The sequence below is a fragment of the Ochotona curzoniae genome, unplaced genomic scaffold, assembly GCF_017591425.1.
Source record: "Ochotona curzoniae isolate NIBS_2020 unplaced genomic scaffold, NIBS_Ocur_1.0 contig_2321, whole genome shotgun sequence".
Taxonomy (NCBI): Eukaryota; Metazoa; Chordata; class Mammalia; order Lagomorpha; family Ochotonidae; genus Ochotona; species Ochotona curzoniae.
Window position 1 is genome coordinate 621,803 of NW_024465421.1, and position 20,221 is coordinate 642,023.

The 20,221-nt window shown below is 46.5% G+C and overlaps 1 non-coding gene across 1 annotated transcript; it reads right to left on the reverse strand.

The window, feature by feature from the left end:
- Positions 1-1,248: 1,248 nt before the first annotated feature.
- Positions 1,249-1,356, reverse strand: LOC121152092. The gene has a single exon (XR_005883226.1). It is a non-coding gene; the product is annotated as a U6 spliceosomal RNA (small nuclear RNA).
- Between the last annotated feature and the right edge of the window lie 18,865 nt (positions 1,357-20,221).

Here is a 20,221-nt window from a genome sequence, read left to right on the forward strand (position 1 = left end):
ATTTGAAAATATTTTCCTGGAGTATTTTAGTCAATTTTAAAAGCTAATTTAAATCTTTCATGCACCTGTTATTAATTCTTACATGTGCTTTTTTTGTGCGTGTGTGTGTATTTGCAAGTCAGACAGGGAAAGAGATATTTTTATTTGCTGGTTCATTTCCCAAATGTCTGCATCAGCCAAGGAGAGGCCACAGCCAGGGGCCAGCACTTGTATCTAAGTTTCCCAGGTGGGTGGCAGGAATTCTAGTTCCCAGATGTGTATTAGCGGGAAGCTGAATCAGAAGCAGAGGCAGGATTCAAATCCAGGCACTCTCTTACGGGAATGAATGTGTCTTAAACAGTAGCTTAGTTTCACCGTGCCACAAAGCATGCCCTCGTCCGTATTTAATTTTCACATAATGTGTGAGGCCTTATCGAAGGTCTCATATCTAAATTGTTATCTATTTGCATATATGTATGTATATATTATAGTATATTTATTTATTTATTTGCAGAATTGGTACCTTATCTTCATTTTAGACATTTCATCTAGATACATATGCGCAAATCTATCTGTGGATGTTTTTAATAAGGGCAGAGCAGAAGTGACTCTATACCTGCCAAAGTCAAACTCCCATCCAGGAACGCATGGAATCCTGAATCACCCTAACCTTGTCTCTGAGCTAAAGGTCAACATCCACTACGACTGGCACCCAGCTACACGTCACACGCATACACAGGATGAGGAGCTGCTGCCTTCTCCATCCTCCACGCCTCAGATGTGTAAAATGTTTAGACCCGATGCTGTATACGCTGGGCGCCATTCTCCTCACGTGATCACCCCACCTGCTGCACCCCCTGCTGCCTGGAGCAATCAGGGCGCTCTCCCCTAACTAATAAAACTCTTTGCCTGAACTAAAAGTCTCTCTCTCCCAATCTCCTCCAAGCCTAACAATACATAGCATATACGTATGTATATATAAAATGATTTGTCTCTTTTTATTCTACAACACGCTATTCCAATTTTACGATGTATTTTTCCATACAGGAAGAAGAATCTTACTATTACTTTCATTCTTTATATATTTCTTCTTGGCCGTTAAGTTTATTTTTAATGGTTTGCTTATTTATTCACTTTTTAAAACAATTTTGTTGTTCATGATGCAGAGCCATAGGCTCACGGATTTCCTCCTCCATACCCTCAATTCCCCTCCCCCTCCACTCTTTTCCCCTCTATTATTGCTGTAGTATAATTTTTCAGCAGCAGCTGGAAAATATGGAATGCTTCACAAATTTGCGTGTCATCCTTACACAGAGGCCATGCTAATTTTCTCTGTAGCATTCTAGTTTCAGTGTGTGTTCTGCTGCTGAAAGGAGCATCATTTATTTCTTTAAAAGGCAGAGCTACAGAGAGGGGAGAGACAGAAAGACAAAGACAGATCTTTCATTCGTTGGTCTACCTTCTAAATGGCGTAACAGCCTAGTGATGGCCGGGGCTGAAGCCAGGAGCCAGGAACTCCATTCTGATGTACCACATGGGTGGCAGGGGCCCAAGAACTTTGGCCACCATCCGTTGCCTTTGCAGGTGTATTATCAGAAAGCTGAATGGGAAGTAGAGCAGCTAGGACTCAAACTGGGACTCGGATGTGAAATGCTGGCATTACAAGCAAATCTTAATTCACTGTGCCGCAACGCAGACCCTGCTATGTTGATTCTTTTAAGTAACTGTGAATTGGATATTTGTCAGACAATTCCTAAGGAAGCTATCTACTTTGGAGAACTTTCTGCCGCATGAATCCTGCTCCATTCTATGCCCCCATGCAGAAACCAGAAAACATATTTTCTCAGTCTACTGTACATAAGGAATGGTCAAGTGAACTTGGTCTGTACACACCCAACACACAGATGTGGAACGTTGAGGTGAGAAACAAAGAACAAGGGCCTGGCACAGTAGCTTGGTGGCTAAAGTCTTTGCCTTGTACGCGCCAGGATCTCATATGGGCAGAGGTTCTAATCCCAGCTGTTCCACTTCCCATTCAGCTCCCTGCTTGTCGCCTGGGAAAGCAGTAGAGAATGGCCCAAAGCCTTGGGACCCTGTGTGGAAGATCTGGAAGAAGCTTTTGGCTCCTGGCTTCAGATGGGCTCAGCTCTGGCCATTGCAGCCACTTGGGGTGTGAATCAAAGATGGAAGATCTTTCACACTGTACCTCCTTATCTCTGTAGGGCTGACATTCCAATAAAAATAGTCTCAAAAGTGAAAGAAATGGGCCCAGCGGCGTGGCCTAGTGGCTAAAATCCTCACCTTGAATGCTCCGGGATCCCATATGGGCGCCGGTTCTAATCCCGGCAGCTCCACTTCCCATCCAGCTCCCTTCCTGTGGCCTGGAAAGCAGTCAAGGACAGCCCAAAGCCTTGGGACCCTGCACCCGTGTGGGAGACCCGGAAGAAATTCCTGGCTCCTGGCTTCGGATCGGCATAGCATTGGCCGTTGTGCTCACTTGGGGAGTGAATCATCAGACGGAAGATCTTTCTCTCTGTCTCTCCTCCTCTCTGTATATCCACCTTTCCAATAAATAAATAAATAAATCTTTTTTAAAAAAAAAAGTGAAAGGAAGGAAGGAAGGAAGGAAGGAAGGAAGAATTTCAGAAAGAATAAGAAGGTGCAGGCTCCAGCAGACCAATGAGTGAGGCATCCAGCTTTGGGCTGGCAATGCTGTGAGGCTGAGCTCCAGGCACGCACGTGACATTGGTTCAGGCGTCAGCAGTGTGTGTAGTTGATTTATGTCTTTGACCTAGGTGTATTTTGGCTTAGGGCCCAACCATAGAGATTGCTTTGCCACATGGTCTGGGCACCGTCCCTGGGAGCTCAGAGGTTCTGAGTTACCCAATGCCTGGGAACGTGTGTGTGTGTGTGTGTGTGTGTGTGTGTGTGTGTGTGTGTGTGTGTGTGTGTGTGTGTTTTCCGTGCAAACCAGTGGGAGTGCGTGAATGCTGATCTAAGAATCTTGGCTGACACATAGGCGAGTGTACATTTGGGAAAGAAGCTGTGATATGCAGAACCAATTGTAGGTGTTATTGGGAGTCCACTCTGCCCCTTAATGTTTAAAGCGTGGTTCTAGGATGGGCCTTGTGGCACAGAAGGTTAAGTCACTGCTTGGGATGCTGGCATCTTGCTGCAAAGTGCCTCATCCGAGTCCCAGCCACTTAGCACTTCCTGCTGTTGCACGTGAGAGGATGCTGGCTCCAGGGTGTGGAGTCCTGCCCCTCACGTGGGAGGCCAGCATGGAGTGCTTGCTTGCTCGCTTTGGCTTGGCCAAGCCTCTGCTGTTGGCCAATTGAGGAGTGAATCAGCAGAAAGAAAGCCACTTTGTTCTCTCTCTCTCTCTCTCTCTCTCTCTCTCTGCCTTTCAAATACATAAATCTTTCAAAAATAAATACACGAAGTGTGTTGTTCCCGTGGGTCATAGCACCAGTGGCACCTGGAAGTTAGAAATGCTTCCTTCTGCTCAGGCCTGCTGGATCCAATTGCGCATAGCAATAAGATCTCTATGGGGAATTTGTAAACAGACTGAAAAGACCCAGAGAGATTAGGCCCAGAGTGATAGCGTAGTGGCTAAAGTCTTCGTTTTGAGTGCCCAGGATCCCATATGAGCACCGGTTCTAATCCTGGCAGCCCCACTTCCCATCCAGCTCCCTGTTTATGGCCTGGGAAAGCAGTCGAGGACGGTTCAAGGCTTTGGGACCCTGCACCCGTGTGGGAGACCTGGAAAAGAGCTCCTGGCTCCTGGCTTCAGATTGGCTCAGCTCCAGCCGTTGCAGCCTCAGGAGTGAATCATCGGACGGAAGATATTCCTCTCTGTCTCTCCTCCTCTCTGTGTATCCGACTTTCCAATAAAAAGAGAGAGAGAGGGACCCAGAGAGAGCAACTCTGGAGTGTGGCTGCACAGTAAAGCCACTTGGGAGTCACTTCCCATGACGTTGATGTCCACTAATAGCCTTCCTGGCCACAACTTACTCAAGCAAGAAATTTCAGCAGATACTACAATCACAGGCAAAAGGTTGTCGGGGGAACAGATTGCTGACACAATGTAAAAAGCATCTTCGCAGATCATGTATGAAACACAGAGGGGCAAATTATCTGTGCAGTCGATAAATCTCCAGAGACCGCATAAGCAGGTGGTGAAACTTAGCATCACAAACAATAATAGGACGAGCTGACATCAGGGATACTGATGTGATGTCATGAGGACAGATCATCACCCTTGAGGTGTTTCTGTCAAAAGAGGAAAAGAAAAAGAAAGACAGGAAGGGTAGGCATTGTTGTAGCGGTTAAGAATCCAATTGGGATGCCATATCCTGTATCAGCTGCCTGCGATAGGGTCCCCAGGTGCCTGTGCTAGGGTCCCGGTTGTCTGTGTTAGGGTCCCAGCTGCCTGTGTTAGGATCCTGGGTGCCTGTGTTAGGGTCCTGGGTGCCTGTGTTAGGGTCCCCAGCTGCCTGTGTTAGGGTCCCGGGTGTCTGTGTTAGGGTCCCGGGTGTCTGCGTTAGGGTCCCGGGTGCTGTGTTAGGGTCCCCAGCTGCCTGTGTTGGGGTCCCAGCTGCCTGTGTTGGAGTCCCGGGTGCCTGTGTTAGGGTCCCGGGTGCCTGTGTTAGGGTCCCGGGTGTCTGTGTTAGAGTCCCGGGTGTCTGCGTTAGGGTCCCGGGTGCTGTGTTAGGGTCCCCAGCTGCCTGTGTTGGGGTCCCAGCTGCCTGTGTTGGAGTCCCGGGTGCCTGTGTTAGGGTCCCGGGTGCTGTGTTAGGGTCCAGCTCTGTTCCAGTCTCCTACTTAAGCAACAACAACGGTTCAAGTTGTCGAATTCCTGCCACCCACATGGGAGAGCTCAGGTGAGTTCCTGGTTCCCAGTGTTGGCTTGTGTCCTGAGCCAGGACTGCTACTGGCCCATCAAGTTGGCTCCATGGCTAAATCATCACCCTTCAAGCTCCTGGTGCCATAAGGGTGCTAGTTTGTTTCCTGGCTGTTCCACTTTTCTTCCAGCTTCCTGAATGTGGTCTGGGAGAGCAGTCAAGGATGACCCAAAGCTCTGTGACCATGCACCTGCGTGGGAGACCTGGAAGAGGCTCCTGGCTCCTAGCTTTGGATTGGCTTAACTCTGGCTATTGCAGCTATTTGCGGAACGAACTAGTGGATGGAAGATCTTTCTCTGTCTCCTTCTCTCTATAAATCTGATCTGCCTTTCCAATAAAAATAAAGAAATCTTAAAAAAAAAAAAAAGTGAACCAGCAAATGACAGTCCATGCACTCTCCCTCTTTCTTTCCCTAGCACTCAAATAAGGAAATACATTTTAAAAGGCTTTTGCTTACCGTTATGAAATGAAGCATAAGACTGAACTAGAAAACAAGGCGGCCGCTTACCCAAAAAGGGAAGAGGGGAGCAGAAGGGAGCCACAGCACTCTTTTTTTTTTTAAGATTTATTTTATTTTTATTGGAAAGGCAGATATACAGAGAGGAAGATCTTTCGTCTGATGATTCACTCCCCAAGTGAGCGCAACGGCCGATACTATGCTGATCCGAAGCCAGGAGCCTCTTCCAGGTCTCCCACGCGGGTGCAGGGTCCCAAAGCTTTGGGTTGTCCTTGACTGCTTTCCCAGGCCACAGGAAGGGGGCTGGATGGGAAGCGGGGCTGCCGGGATTAGACCCAGCACCCATATGGGATCCCGGGCGTGCAAGGCGAGGACCTTAACCACTTGTGCCACCGCGCTGGGCCCGCCACAGCACTTTTAACGGGAGCGGACTTCAAAAGCTCATGGAAGGAGCAGGTTTGGCATGATAATAAAAGTCTCGTGTTGGAGTGCCTGCTTGGGGTCTTGGCTCTTGCTTCTGATTCAGATTCCTGCTGATGAGCATCCTGGGAGCCAGAAGGGGGTCTATAACATGTTTAAGTCCCTTCCACCTGTGAGAGATGCTCCAGCTGAGTTCTGGGCTTCTGACTGCAGCCTGGCCCAGTCCTGGCGGGGGCAGGGATATGGGGGGATGGCATTCAGCAAATGGAAGCCTGTGTCTCTCGCTTTTTTTTTTTGTCCCTCTGTCTTTCAAATAAAATTAAAAAAAAAAAAGCAATGGAAGAGAAATACAAGGAGCTCATAAAATGCAATCGAGAGATGAATTTATATGAAATCCATTGACTTTTTCCAGTTCTTGGAAATAGGTATTGTGTAAAGCTGTGTGCAGATTTCAGAGGGTTTTTTTTTTTTTTTGGCACCAAAATATGTACTTAATTCCAGTCATCTGCAACTTTTTGAAGTACCCTTTTTGTATGGCTTCAACTTTTGAAAGCATCACAAATCTTAAATAAAAAAAAGAAGAAGAAAGAAAAAGCTAAATAAATCAGTAGGAGAGGAAACATGAGAACTAAAATGGAAACAATAAAATTAATTATGCTTCAGATGAATACCTCAGCCACACTGGAAGGAAAAAAAGAATATTTGCCTATATCACATCAGCTGGGGGTAAAGGGTCGGGTTGGAGAGCAAGAACTGCCAACAGGGCCCAGCGCAATAGCGTAGTGGTTAAGGTCCTCGCCTTGCATGCCTGTGATCTCATATGGGCGTCAGTTCTTATCCCTGGCAGCCCCGCTTCCCATCCAGCTCCCTGCTTATGCCCTGGGAATGCAGTCAATGATGGCCCAAAGCTTTGGAACCCTGCACTCGTGTGGGAGACCCAGAAAGAAGCTCCAGGCTCCTGGCTTCAGATTGGCGCAGCTCCAGCCATTGCGGCCACTTGGGGAGTGAATCATCGGACGGAAGATCTTCCTCTCTGTCTCTCCTCCTCTCTGTATATCTGACTTTCCATTAAAAAATAAATAAAAATCTTTTTTTTTAAATTGCCAACAAAGCCTGGATTCTTTTGAATAGATCTGATGCTTACAATGGTATGCATATAGCCATCCAAAAATGTAATGTAGGCATGAACTAATGTGTGTTTGTTTTAAACAATTTACTTATTTTTCATTGGAAATCAGATCTATAGAAAGGAGAAATAGAGAGAAAGATTTTCTGTCTAGTGGTTCACTCTCCAAGTGGCCACAACGGCTGGAGCTGAGATGATCCGAAGCCAGGAGCCCAGGAGCTTCTTCTGGGTCTCTCACACAGGTGCAGGGCCTCAAGGCTTTGGGCCGTCCTCAACTGCTTTCCCAGGTTACAGGCAGGGAATTAGATGGGAAGTGGAGCAGCTGGGATTAGAACTGGCACCCATATGGGATCCTGGTGCATGCAAGGCAAGGGCTTTAGACACTAAGCTGCCACACTGGACCCAAACTAATGTGTTCATCAAAATTAGTTTGAAAGTTAATTGGAGAGAAGTTTTCTATGTATTGATTTACTCTCAGGATGGCTGCAATGGCCAGGCGGAGCCAGGAGCTTCTTCTGAGTCTTCCACAGGGTCCCAAGCTCAGGGTCATCCTCTGTTGCTTTCCCAGGCTCCTTACAGCAGATTTGGAAATGAGCAGTTGAGACCCGAACTGGTGCCAATACACGATGCCAGCACTGAACATAGAGGGTTAACTGGCTAGTCCACAATGTTATTCTAAGCGAATCTGTTGATGTGTTGGAAGCCACATTTCTCACGGAGAAAGGAAAGAAGAATGTAAAATATGGAATGACAGAGCAAGAAACCACCCTCTGGAGGGACTGGCATAGTAGCACAGCAGGTTAAGTTGCTACTCGGAATGCTGGGCATCTCACATCACAGCACCAGTTTGAGCACTTGCTGCTCTAATTGCCATTAGCTTCCTGCTGATGGTCTTGGGGAGTAGCAAATGATGGCTCATGTACTTATGTTCCTCACTTCCAAATAAACAAATAAATATTTGAAAAAATGGAATCCCATAGTAGGTGTTAATACATGATCCTTAATATGCATATGCATATTTGTATGTTTATGTCACTTACACATACTATGAATATGCATGAGTACATATTGTATGTTACACAATGAATATTCTTTCTCAGTTAAATGAAGCGAGGAGTAAAGACACCCTAGGAATAAGACGGCATCTAATACCACAAGCTTACTCTGATATCACTCAGCATCCACAGGACCCAGAACCTCTTAGAGAAATGGTTGGTTTCCAAGGATAGTAGAAGACATGAAATGGACAAGCAAGGACGTAACTGTAAAAAATGGGGTTATAGCAATTCCCCATTATCCTGGTAACTCCAGGATAATTTTTTAAAGACTTAATTATTTTTATTGCAAAGTCAGATATACAGAGAGGAGGAGAGACAGCAAGGAAGATCCTCCGTCCATTGGTTCACTCCCCAAGTGAGCGCAGCAGCTGGAGCTGATCCAATCTAAACCTAGGAGCTAGGAACCTCCTCCAGGTCTCCCATGTGGGTGCAGGGTCCCCAGGTATTGAGCTGTCCTCGACTGCTTTCCCAGGCCACAAGCAGGGAGCTGGACGGGAAGTGGAGCTTCTGGAATTAGAACCGGTGCCCATATGGGATCCCGGCGCGTTCATGGCGAGGACTTTAGCCGCTAGGCCATGCCACTGGGCCCACTCTAGGATAATTTTAACATCAAAATAATTTAAGCAGTAAATTATAAACTATTTTTTAAAATAGGACTATAGGGCCTGGTACAGTGGCTTCATTGGCTAATCCTCCTTTCAAGCATCGGGATCTCATATGGACACCAGTTCATGTCCCAGTTCCTCCACTTCCCATTCATTGAGCTCCGTGCATTTAGCCTGGGAAAGCACTAAAGGACGGCCCAAGGCCTTGGGACCCTGCAAGCTCTCTTCAATTGAACATAAGGAAAAGATCCTTCAATGTGCCCGTGAAAAAGATCAATTGTCGTAGGAAGGAATGCCAACTGAACTCGCTGGAGACCTCTCACAGGAAACTCTTCAGGCCAGAAGACATTAGAGCGACATATTCCAGATTCTAAAAGAAAAAATGGTCAGCCCAGGACAACATACCCATCAAAACTTTCCTTTGTCTTTGAAAATGAAATAAAATTCTTCCACAGTGAAGGAAAGTTAAAAGAATATGCCTCTTCCAAACCTGCCCTACAAAGGATACTTAAAGATGTTCTCTTGGCAGAAGGAAAAAATAGCACAACCGAAACCAAATGAAAACCTGAAGAACATCCCAGGAAAATCACAACAGAAGACTAAATCAATGAACAACCCATTGCTAAAATGACAGGACCAAGTTACCACCCATTCGTATTAACCCTGAGTGTAAATGGCTTCAACTCATCAATCAAATGTCATTGGATAAGTAGACTGGATTTAAAAACAAAACCCATCTATTTGTTGGCTACACGAGACACAATTCATCTACAAAGATCAATGAAAACTGTCTCCTGAATTTTGATGGGTTTTTGGTTAGTTTCACCTCTTTAAAACACTTTTTTTTTTCCATTAAATTCTTCACTAACTCATAGATCACACAGCAGCAGTATTTTCTTCAAGAAAGGTCTTGGTTTTCTTTTTCATTTCTTCAGCGACACATTAGTCGTTCAGTAGCATGTTGCTTAACTCCGTAGTGTTGTTAATTCTTTTTTCTTCCTGTTGTTAATTTTGTTTTGCGGCTTTTCATTTAAGGGGATGTACAGTAACTGTGTAATGGAGACTGTCATATCCAGATGGGAGGATGCAATGCAGTATATTTCTACTTCTAGACTAAAGATGGACTTACAATGAAACTGTTTACTGTATCTTGACAATAGGATGCTGGACTCTCCGCCATTGTCCTTGCCCGCGATGATGGACATACGACTGTGTGTTAAGAACTATACTGCAATAATGATATAGGACAACTCAGTGAGGGGGGAGGAAATTGGGGAGGGGATAAGGGAAATCCCAGAGCCTATGGAACTATATCATAAAATGATAATAATTAAAAGAGGTTAAATTTTTTTAAAAATTAGTTTTACAAAAGCTCTGATTATAGTGGTGGTCACTGTATGTTGGATTCTACTTTGAGAAACACAGACATGGGCCCAGCGCGGTGGCGCAGTGGTTAAGGTCCTCGCCTTGCACGCCCGGGATCCCATATGGGCGCCGGTTCTAATCCCGGCAGCCCCGCTTCCCTTCCAGCTCCCTGCCTGTGGCCCGGGAAAGCATTGGAGGACGGCCCAAAGCTTTGGGAACCTGCACCCGCGTGGGAGACCCGGAAGAGTCTCCTGGCTTCGGATCAGCATAGTATCGGCCCGTTGCGCTCACTTGGGGAGTGAATCATCGGACGGAAGATCTTCCTCTCTGTCTCTCCTCTCTGTACATCTACCTTTCCAATTAAAAAAATAATAGTAAAAATAATTCTTTAAAAAAAAAGAAACACAGACATTTAGTGTTATACTATGTGGTGTGCTATTTGTAATGTGGAAGTTAAAAAAATATTTTTTAAGATAAGACTGTAACTCAATACCATTAGACTCTAAATATCAAAATTTTCAAAATATGCATGGATTTCAAATTTTTTCACAGCAAAATAAACATATTTTGATTCCATTTCTCATGAAGTCTAATATTTATTTATTTGAAAAGCAGAGAGACAGAGAGGGACATTTTCCACCAGGGTCCAGGGATTGGCCCAGCCAAAGCCAGGATCCTAAAAACCCATCTAGGGTTCCCAGGTGGAGGAGGGAAACCCAAGCGTTCAGCCCATTCTCTGCTGCTCTCCCAGGTGGATTAGCAAGGAGCTGCTTCAGAAGTGGAGCAACAGGACTCAAAGCTGGGTCTGTATTGGGATGCCAGCGCTGCAGCCAGGCAGCCTAACTCCCTGGGCTGCAATGCTGGCCCCTGTCAGTGAGTACTTTGAATTATGCTAACAGATAACTGGAGAGAAGGAAGGGTGAATGCTGAGGGCAAGCTGGCGAACACGCAGAGGGTGCTGGAGTTAGCAAATCCTTATTTTGCAAGCATGATGGTGAAGATTGGATTAGGCAAAAGTCATCAGGGGATGCAAGTTCTGGCGTGCAATTTAGGTAGAAGACACAGTATTTGCATGGTGTTCTACACTGCTAATTAGTTTCAAAGGAAAAATAAACAGCAAAAATTAGATGATGACGTATTTGGGAGTGAGAAGCCATGGTGTATTTAATTCACTTTAAGATGGCTTGAGGGGGCAAATGTGTTTTTATATTGTGCTATTTTCATGTTTGCAATTATTTGTAAGTTTACAATTACTTCTGAATGATTTACAAAGGACAAAAATATATATATAACAAAGTCACTTGGTGAAAGTCTGGGAATGTGACAGGACAGGGGCTGATCCAGCAGTAACGGTGAGGTGACCTCTTGTTGATCAGGTGCAGCCGCAGAGGGCACTGCCTGTCCCAGAGCCAGATCCTGCAGGGCACCCCCAGGGAGCGCAGATGCTAGGCCCTAGGCGCCAGGCCGAGGCAGGCTCAGGCAGACCTGCAGTGCTCCCTTCAAGCTCCGGCCTCAGTTCTTGGCGTGTGAACTTGCTTCCCTGGGGTTCCGAAAATGAACCCCATCCCGAGACACCGCCCTGTAGTTTTCTTCTGCGTGGCGTGCGCGCCCTGCCCTGGTTGTGACTCCTCAGGGCTCCTTATGACGCACAACTCTGGCCTCCCGTCCCAAGACCCCGCCCGGCTCATGCTCTGCCCTTCCAGCCGAGGCCCCACAAAGGAAACGATGCCAAGTGTCAAACTCCGAGCGTGCCAAGAACCTTTGCTCTGCCTGGCGAAAGGACATGTGGGAACTTCTGTGACACCGGCTACCAACCCAGGACACTGCAGATGTGTGATGCTGCACGTGTCAAACAGGGGACAATCTGGGGAACTCTGGGGAATGACCTGCTGGACACAGAGCACCCCCTTCTACTGGGCACCACACAGGCCACTCCTCAGAGTCAGCGGGTCCTACCGCTGACTCAGCCGGGGTGATTGGAGAACCTCAGGAAGCAACACAGCTTGGGATCCCATATTGGAACGCTGGTTCCTGTTCCAGCTGCTCTGTTTTGGACCCAGCTTCCTGCCAATATGCCTGATAAGCAATAGAAGATGTACCTGAATCACTGCCACCCTTTGTGGGAGACCTGGGTGGAATTCCTGCACCATGATTTGATCTGGCCTGGTCTTGGCTGTTTGCAGAGCAAATCAGTAGCTAGAAGACTTCTTTCTTTTTTCTCTCTCAATCTTTCCAATAAATAAACAAATCTTAAAAAAAAAAAAACTAGAAAAATACAAATTAAAACCACGGTGAGATACCAGTTCACAGCCATTAAGATAGTTACTATTAAAAGAGAGAGCAATCTAAAAAAAAAAGAAAAAAGAAAAGAAAAATCACAAATGTTGACAGATATGTGGGGAAATTGGAGCTACATTGTATGTGACTGGAGGGAGCACAAACTGGTGTTATTACCGTGGAACACAGTTTGGCACTGCACGATGATTCAGCACTCCATTTCCAGAAATCTACTCAAATGAGCTAAACCAGACTCATGCAAGTGCTGGTATGTCCGTTTTCATCACAGCATTATCTCCATCAGCCAAAAGGTTCATTCACAGATGGGCAGATAAACAAAACGTGGGCTACACAGTGCAATGCTATTCAACCACCAAAAAAGGACTGGCGTGCTACAATATGGGTATTTTTAAATTTTTTATTTTATTTTGAATATTGTTTGCATAGTTGAAAGGGATGCATGCCCATGTGGACCTCTGATGAGGAGGGTCAAGATGAGGGCGAAGGTGAGTGGGACAAATATTTCAGTTTTTTTTTCTTTCCTTCTTCCTGTTTATGCAGGTGAGGACAGCCAGTGAGGAGGGAGCCCACTTCTTCCTGTCAAACTGCATCAGTGCCTGAGGACGGAGAGGGTCATTTGATGTGGCCTTAGAGATCCTAATGTGGGGAAGAACGTTCCAAAGGTGCTGCTTGAGTGGGCTTGATAGTCCCCAGGCATTGTTGGCTTCATGGCGCCAAGGTTGAGAAAAGCTTTCTAAGGTCCCATCGTCTGACAAGGTCTACTATCCACAAACCTAGACATTGGCTGGAAAGCATAGCCAGAAGAATTGTTTAACCTGTTCTGCTTTCCATATATATATATATTTTTTTTTTGCAGTTGACAGATAACTTTATTTTATTTATTTATTTATTTTTTTTATTGTTGCTTACATTGTATTATGTAGTACAGATTTATAGGCGCTGGGGATTCCCCCCACCCCTCCCACACCCCTCCCCCCATGGTGGATTCCTCCACCTTGTTGCATAACCATAGTTCAAGTTCAGTTGAGATTCATTGCTTGCAAACACATGCCTAGCATAAAGTTCAGCGTCTTATTGTCCAGATAAGTTCAGTGGCCTCTTGGGGAGACCTTCTATGGTCTGAAGATAGGTCTAACAGAGTAAAGATCCGGTCAGTTAAAAGCCCCAACAAGGCCTCAGTATCAATATACAACATTATGGAATTAATTGACATAGTACATATATTTTTTAAAAGATTTATTGTTTTTTGTTGTTGTTGGAAAGGCAGATATACAGAGAGGAGGAGAGACAGAGAGGAAGATCTTCCATCTGATGATTCACTCCCCAAGCAGCCACAATGGCTGGAGATGATCTGAAGCCAGCAGCCAGGAGCGTCTTCCAGGTCTCCTGCGTGGGTGCAAGGTCCCAAGGCTTTGTGCCTGCTTTTCCAGGACACAAACAGGGAGTTGTATTGGAAAACAGGGCCACTGGGATTAAAACCAGCACCCATAAGGGATCACAGCATGTTCAAGGTGAGGACTTTAGCCACTGAGCTATCATGCCAGGCCCTGCTTACCATATTTTAATGAGGTACTTGATGTTCCCTGTTGGCTTAGATGAGCTGGCTGTCGTGTCTTCCACGTGCATTTGGGTATGTTCTCTATTGCATCAGCAATTGAAGAGGCCCAGTCATGCTGTTTCTACTCCCAGGTAGGACCACATATCTTGTAATTTTTCTGAGACTGGGGTTGGAGTCCAGCAGTCCAGCTGGGGAGTCCCCCAATAAACCTCACCTGGTTTATTGACCTCAAACTTGACTCTTGTGTGTGCCAGCCAGTGCAGGATCAGGTTTGGCCCATCACCAGCCAATTCACATACCAGAGGATGCAGCTACCTGGTAAGCCCTGCCCCAGCCTTATCTCTCGTGTGAACTGGTAGGTACTATTGGCTTTCTTGCACATCAGCGGATGCTGTAGCTTTGCCCTGCCTGGCCTGCTTTCGGTTCCAGCTCTCATGCTCACCAGAAAGAGCAGTGCCTAAATACTGAAGAGTCCCCAAAGTTCCCCTACAAGGCCCACTTCCAGCCCCGGATCTTGTATGTGCTGACAGGTACTGTGGCCCAGTCCGGCATGGCCTGCCCCGCCAGCCTCAGCCCTCGCCAGCCAAGTGTTGCATCCTATCCCCGCCTGCCGATATGGGTGAATCTTTAAAAACACTTTTCTTACTGACATAGTCAGAAGCAAATGGATCAACACTGTATGATTCTCCTTGCACAAGGTACAAAGCATGGGCAAATACATCAGGATCCAGGTTACCATGGCTTGGGGTTGGAAAATGGAATGTTACTGTTTTTATCATGTGAATAGTTTCAATCTGTGATGACAGAAAATCTCTGGAAATGTAAGTGGACAAAGTTGGAATTTGCACAGTATCTAATGCAGCTGAACTGAAGCCTCAAATGGTCAAAACGGCTGTGTGTTGCACAGATTTCACCAGTATAGTTAAAAACACGGATGAGGGCAGAGCGCTTGTGCTAAGGTCTGCAGCAGACTGCGGCAGCCTTATGCACTCTCGAAGTTGAACTGCTGAGGGCTTTCTTCCAGGACAGCTGGAAGCAATATGCAAATTGCAAAGAACAATGCCAAAAGACGAAAAAGAAAAAGTCGGAGGCAAGGGTTTTAAAGTCGTTTTGAAAACAGCAGTGACTTGCAGTGCATCAGATCTGTGTTATAACTCCGGAACTCAACTCATTGGCCCTGAGAGCCATCACAAGCAGTGTGAAAGTCAGCTGGCGTGGCTGTAGTCCCCTGACAGAACAGAACAGGTGGGGGCAGGTGTTTGGTGCTATGGCTAAGACATCAGTTAGGACAACTCTGATTCCAGGTTCTTGCTAAAATGGCCACCCTGGGAGGCGACAGTGAAGATTCAAGTTGTTGATCCTTGCTGCCCATGTAGGAGACCTGGGTCAAGTGCCAGGCCCTTGGAGTGAACCAGCAGATGGGAGACGTCTTTCTTTCGGATAAGCAAATGCAAATAAACAAATACATAGAACAAATAAAGAGGAAGAGGTAGCGTTTGTTGATCTCTGGCCTCAATTAAAATGTGGAAGGGGAACAGAGTCAGTAGCCATCGCAGTTTTGACTATTATGTGAAAACAACAAAAGTGGGATATTTTTGAAATTAGAAAAATCATTCAGAATCGCACACTTCTAAAAGCTGCAGAAAATAAATCCCACACACACACAAAATTATTGAGGCTAATTGACATTCTATGCTTTTTTTTCCTAAGATTTATTTATTTATTGGAAAGTCAGATACACAGAGAGGAGGAGAGAGAGGAAGATCTTCCGTCCGATGACTCACTCCCTAAGTGACCGCAACAGCCGATGCTCTGCCGATCCGAAGCCAGGATCTAGGCTCTTCTTCCGAGTATCCCACACAGGTGCAGGGTCCCAAAGCTCTGGGCCTTCCTTGACTGCTTTCCCAAGCCACAAGCAGGGAGCTGGATAGGAAGTGGAGCTGCCAGGATTAGAACTGGTGCCCATATGGGATCTGGGTGCATTCAAGGTGAGGATTTTAGCCGCTAGGCCACTATGCCGGTCCCATCTATGCTTTTTTTTTTTTTTAAGACTTATTTTTATGTGAAAGACAGAGTTACAATAGAAGCAGAAGGAGAGACAACCACAAACACATGGAGAGGTAAAGAGAGAAAGGGAGGCCTCCCTTTCTCCCATCTGCTGGTTCACTCTAAAAGGCTGCAAGACCTGGAGCTAGGTTGGTCTGAAACTTCTTCTCAGTCTCACATGTGGGTGCAGGGGTCCAAGTAGCTGGGTCATCTTTCACTGCTTTTCCATGAGCTGGGAGCTGGATCTGAAGTGGAGCAGTTGGGACTTGAACCAGTGTCCGTATGGGATGCTGGCACCACAGATGGAGGCTCAAAGTGCTATGCCATGGTGCTGACCCCAGTACGTTATTCTTAAAAAGAAATAAAGAGCAAAAGTGTGTCCCTACAAGGACAACAGGACACAAGATAATAATAGGACACCAGACGCACAGGCCTCCCAAGAGAGCTCAAACCCATTGTATTTGTAAATTACTGTACTGTGGTGTGATTGGCACACACACAAAAAAAAAAAAAGAGAGAGAAAAAAACTGTACTTAATGTACACAGCTTGGTGAGTTTCAAGATAAACATGTTTGTGGACCCATCATCACAATGTATACCACAAACCTACTCAGAACTTCTCCCAAGTTCTCTCTGTTCTCTGGATTTGTATTACTTTATGGATGAAACCACTAACCTAAGAGCCACCCTGATCCCAGCAGATGCTTTGGTTAACAGTTGGGTTGTAACTGTGGGCTCTGTGCTGTATGCAGTACCTCTTTAGGACTCATTCACCATTTTTTAAATCTCCCTAAAGGTCGCAATATATACAACAAGGGAGAGGGGCTCAATGCTTGGGGCCACCCACCTTGTAGCGGCCAAGCCCTTGCTCAGCTCCTCTCCTACGATCTTGGCGTAGATGTTGTGTGTGTCCCAGTGTTGTTGCTTTGTTTTTTTAAATTTTATTTTATTTTTATTGGAAAGGCAGATATACAGAGAGGAGGAGAGACAGAGAGGAAGATCTTCCGTCCCATGATTCACTCCCCAAGCGGCCGCAACGGCAGGAGCTGAGCCAATCCGAAGCCAGGAGCCTCTTCCGGGTCTCCCACTTGGGTGCAGGGTCCCAAAGCTTTGGGCCGTCCTTGACTGCTTTCCCAGGTCACAGGCAGGGAGCTGGATGGGAAGCGGGGCTGCCGGGACTAGAACCAGCACCCATATGGGTTCCCGGGCGTGCAAGGCGAGGACGTTAACCACTTGCGCCATCGCACTTGGCCCATGTTGTTGCTTTTTTAAAAAGTATTTTTTTAAAGATTTTTTTTTTTTTAATTTGAAAGGCAGCATTACACAGAAGGAAATTGAGAGAGAGAGAGAGAGAGAGAGAGAGAGAGAGAGAATCTTTCATTCATTGTTTCACTCTCTAAATGGCCACAATGGGGTGACCTGGTCCAAAGCTGGGAGCTGGGAGCCTTCTCTGGGTCACCCGTTGTGGGTGTAGCGGTCCAAGGACTTGGAACGTCCTCTGCTGTTTCCTTAGGAGCATTAACAGGGAGCTGGAATCGAAGCAGAGCAGCCAGGACACACACCAGTACCCGTGTCGTGCTCCGCCAGTGCTGTAAGCGAAGGCTTAGCCTGCCATGCCATGGCGCCACCCCCTGCTCCACACTGCCCCACCCATTTTGAGCCTGTTTTTGATTCACTTCAGGGCCTGTCTGTCCTTGGAGAACTGGAGCAGTTCCAAGGCCTTGTGATGTAGTCACACGCCTCTCAGATCACGTTTCACTTGAACTTGGTGTCTTGGTGATGCACACTCTGGGCTTGCCAGGGGTCTGGTCACCCTACGGCCATGTTGAGTACCAGAGCCCTCCCTATTCTGTGGCTCCCCTTTGTGCGCTGTGACTGATACCTCCCCTTTTGGTGATGGGGCGGGGAGGTCAGCATCGCGGGGTAATGTGTCAAACCTCCGCACCATCCCATGTAAGCACAGGTTCACGTCCCAGCTGCTCCACTTCAATCTTTGCTAATGTGCCTGGGAAAATACTGAAAGACGGCCCCACTGCTTGGGCTCCAACACCCACGTGAGAGAACTGAAAAAAATCTCCTGGCTTGGACATGACCCAGCCCGGGCTATTACAACCATTTGCGGAAGATTCTCTCTGTCTCTCCTCTTTGTAATTCTTTCTTTTAAATAAATAAAAAGCAAATCCTTGTCTAAAATGGAATTTAAAGACAAGTTTACCTTGCCACCCCAAATTTCAGAATGCCATGCAGTCTTCTCATAATGTACATCTCCACCAGCTTTTTGAAGACCTGTGCATATTGCTGTATTGAATATTTCACTTTACACTGTTGTGATCTGATTACATATATACACAGTTCAGAGGGCCAATCAGCATGCTCTTGGCATTGTGATAGAACAGTCTTCGTCTTGGTTGCACAGCGTCAAGCCACAGCTGAGTTCAGTGTTGATGTTCACACTGACACTTCTTGTTTTTTTTTTTTTAAGATTTATTTTATTTTTATTGGAAAGGCAGATATACATAGAGGAGAGACAGAGAGGAAGATCTTCCATCCGATGATTCACTCCCAAAGTGAGCGCAACGGCCGATGCTATGCTGATCCGAAGCCAGGAGCCTCTTCTGGGTCTCCCGTGTGGGTGCAGGGTCCCAAAGCTTTGGGCCGTCCTTGACTGCTTTCCCAGGCCACAGGCAGGGAGCTGAATGGGAAGCAGAGCTACCGGGATTAGAACCGGCATCCATATGGGATCCTAGCATGTTCAAGGCAAGGACTTTAGCCACTAGGCCATGCCACCGGGCCCAAATTTCATTCATTTTTAAGGCAGAACAATATTCTTTTAAACATCCCATATTTTATTTGAATAAAGATGCATTTACTTGAGAGGTTAGAACAACAAAGAAAGAGAAGGGACAGAGAGAAAGGGGAGGAGCTGGACCTCCGCTGGACCTCCCCCTGCATGGCTGCTACACAGAGGTCTGGGACAGGCCGAAGCCGGGAGCCAAGAACGTCTTGGTGTCTGGCTTGGGTCAGCGGCCATCTTCTGCCACCTTTCAGGGTGCGTGAGTGGGACGCTGGACTGGAAAAGGAGCAGCAGTCCAGTATGGGATGCCAAACTTCTCACCCCACTGCATCACAACACCGTCCCCGGTACTAATTGTGTCCCTCCATGTACCTGCCAGGAGTTGTGAGCTGTTTATGCCTTTTGGCTTTTGCAGATAACAATTTTGTAACATGAGTATATATCTTCACAAGCCGCTGCTTTGAATTCCTTTGGGAATTCCACAAGTGGAATGATTATAGCACATGGTAATTCTATGGCTGTTACTTTCAGGAATAATCATATTAATTTCCACAGTGGCTATTACATTTCCATTAGCAATGGATAGCAGTTGTAATTTTGCTGTATCTGCACTAACACGTAGTACTTTTCAGCGCTTCTGAAAAAGTAAGTCGCTGTTGTGGAACTTGTGGTTTTGAAGTGCATTTTTTAAAAATTATTTTTGTTTCAAAGGCAGATTTGCAGAGAGCAGAAAAGAGAAAGAGGTATCTTTTTTTTTAAAAAAAGATTTATCTATTTATTTATTTTATTGGAAAGGCAGATATACATGGAGAAGGAGATGCAGAGAGAAAGATCTTCCGTTCGCTGGTTCACACCCCACGTGGCCACAATGGCTGGAGCTGAGCCAATCCGAAGCCAGGAGTCTAGGGCTTCCTCCAGTTCTCCCATGTGGGTGCAGGGTCCCAAGGCCTTGGGCATCCTCCACCGCTTTCCCCGGCCACAAACAGGGAGCTGGAAGGGAAGTAGATCAGCTGGGATACTAACCAGTGCCCATATGGGATCTTAGTGGATGCAAGGCAAGGATTTAGCCACTAGGCTGTTGTGCCAGACCACAGAGAGAGACAGAGCGAATCTTCTTCCATCCACTGGTTCATTCCCCAAATGGCCACAGTGGCTAAAGCTGACTCAATCTGCAGCCAGTTAGCTGAGAGCTTAATCTGGGTCTCCACACAGGTTCAGGGGTCCCAGGCCTGTTGTGTTCTCTTCTGCTGTTTCCCAGACCACAAGCAGGGAGCTGAATGGGAAGCAGAGCAGCCAGGACACAAACTGGAACCCATATAGAATGCCAGCTCAACCAGGCCATAACACCCATGGGTGAGTGTTGGGGCTCAGGGTGGGTCACAGCACCCCGCCTGTGTGCAGGAAAACCAGGGCTGGAGTATGTCTGGTAGAGAATCTTTGGGAATACAGCGGTGCATGCAATAGTAGGACTGGGGCAGGCTGGGCTGGTATAAGTTATAGCACCAGCCAATGAGTAAGCTGGGGTTGGGGGCAGGCCACACTAGGCTGGACTATAGCACCTACAGAAATGCATGAGAACTGGAGTTGGGGGCGAACCTAGTAAGACACCCC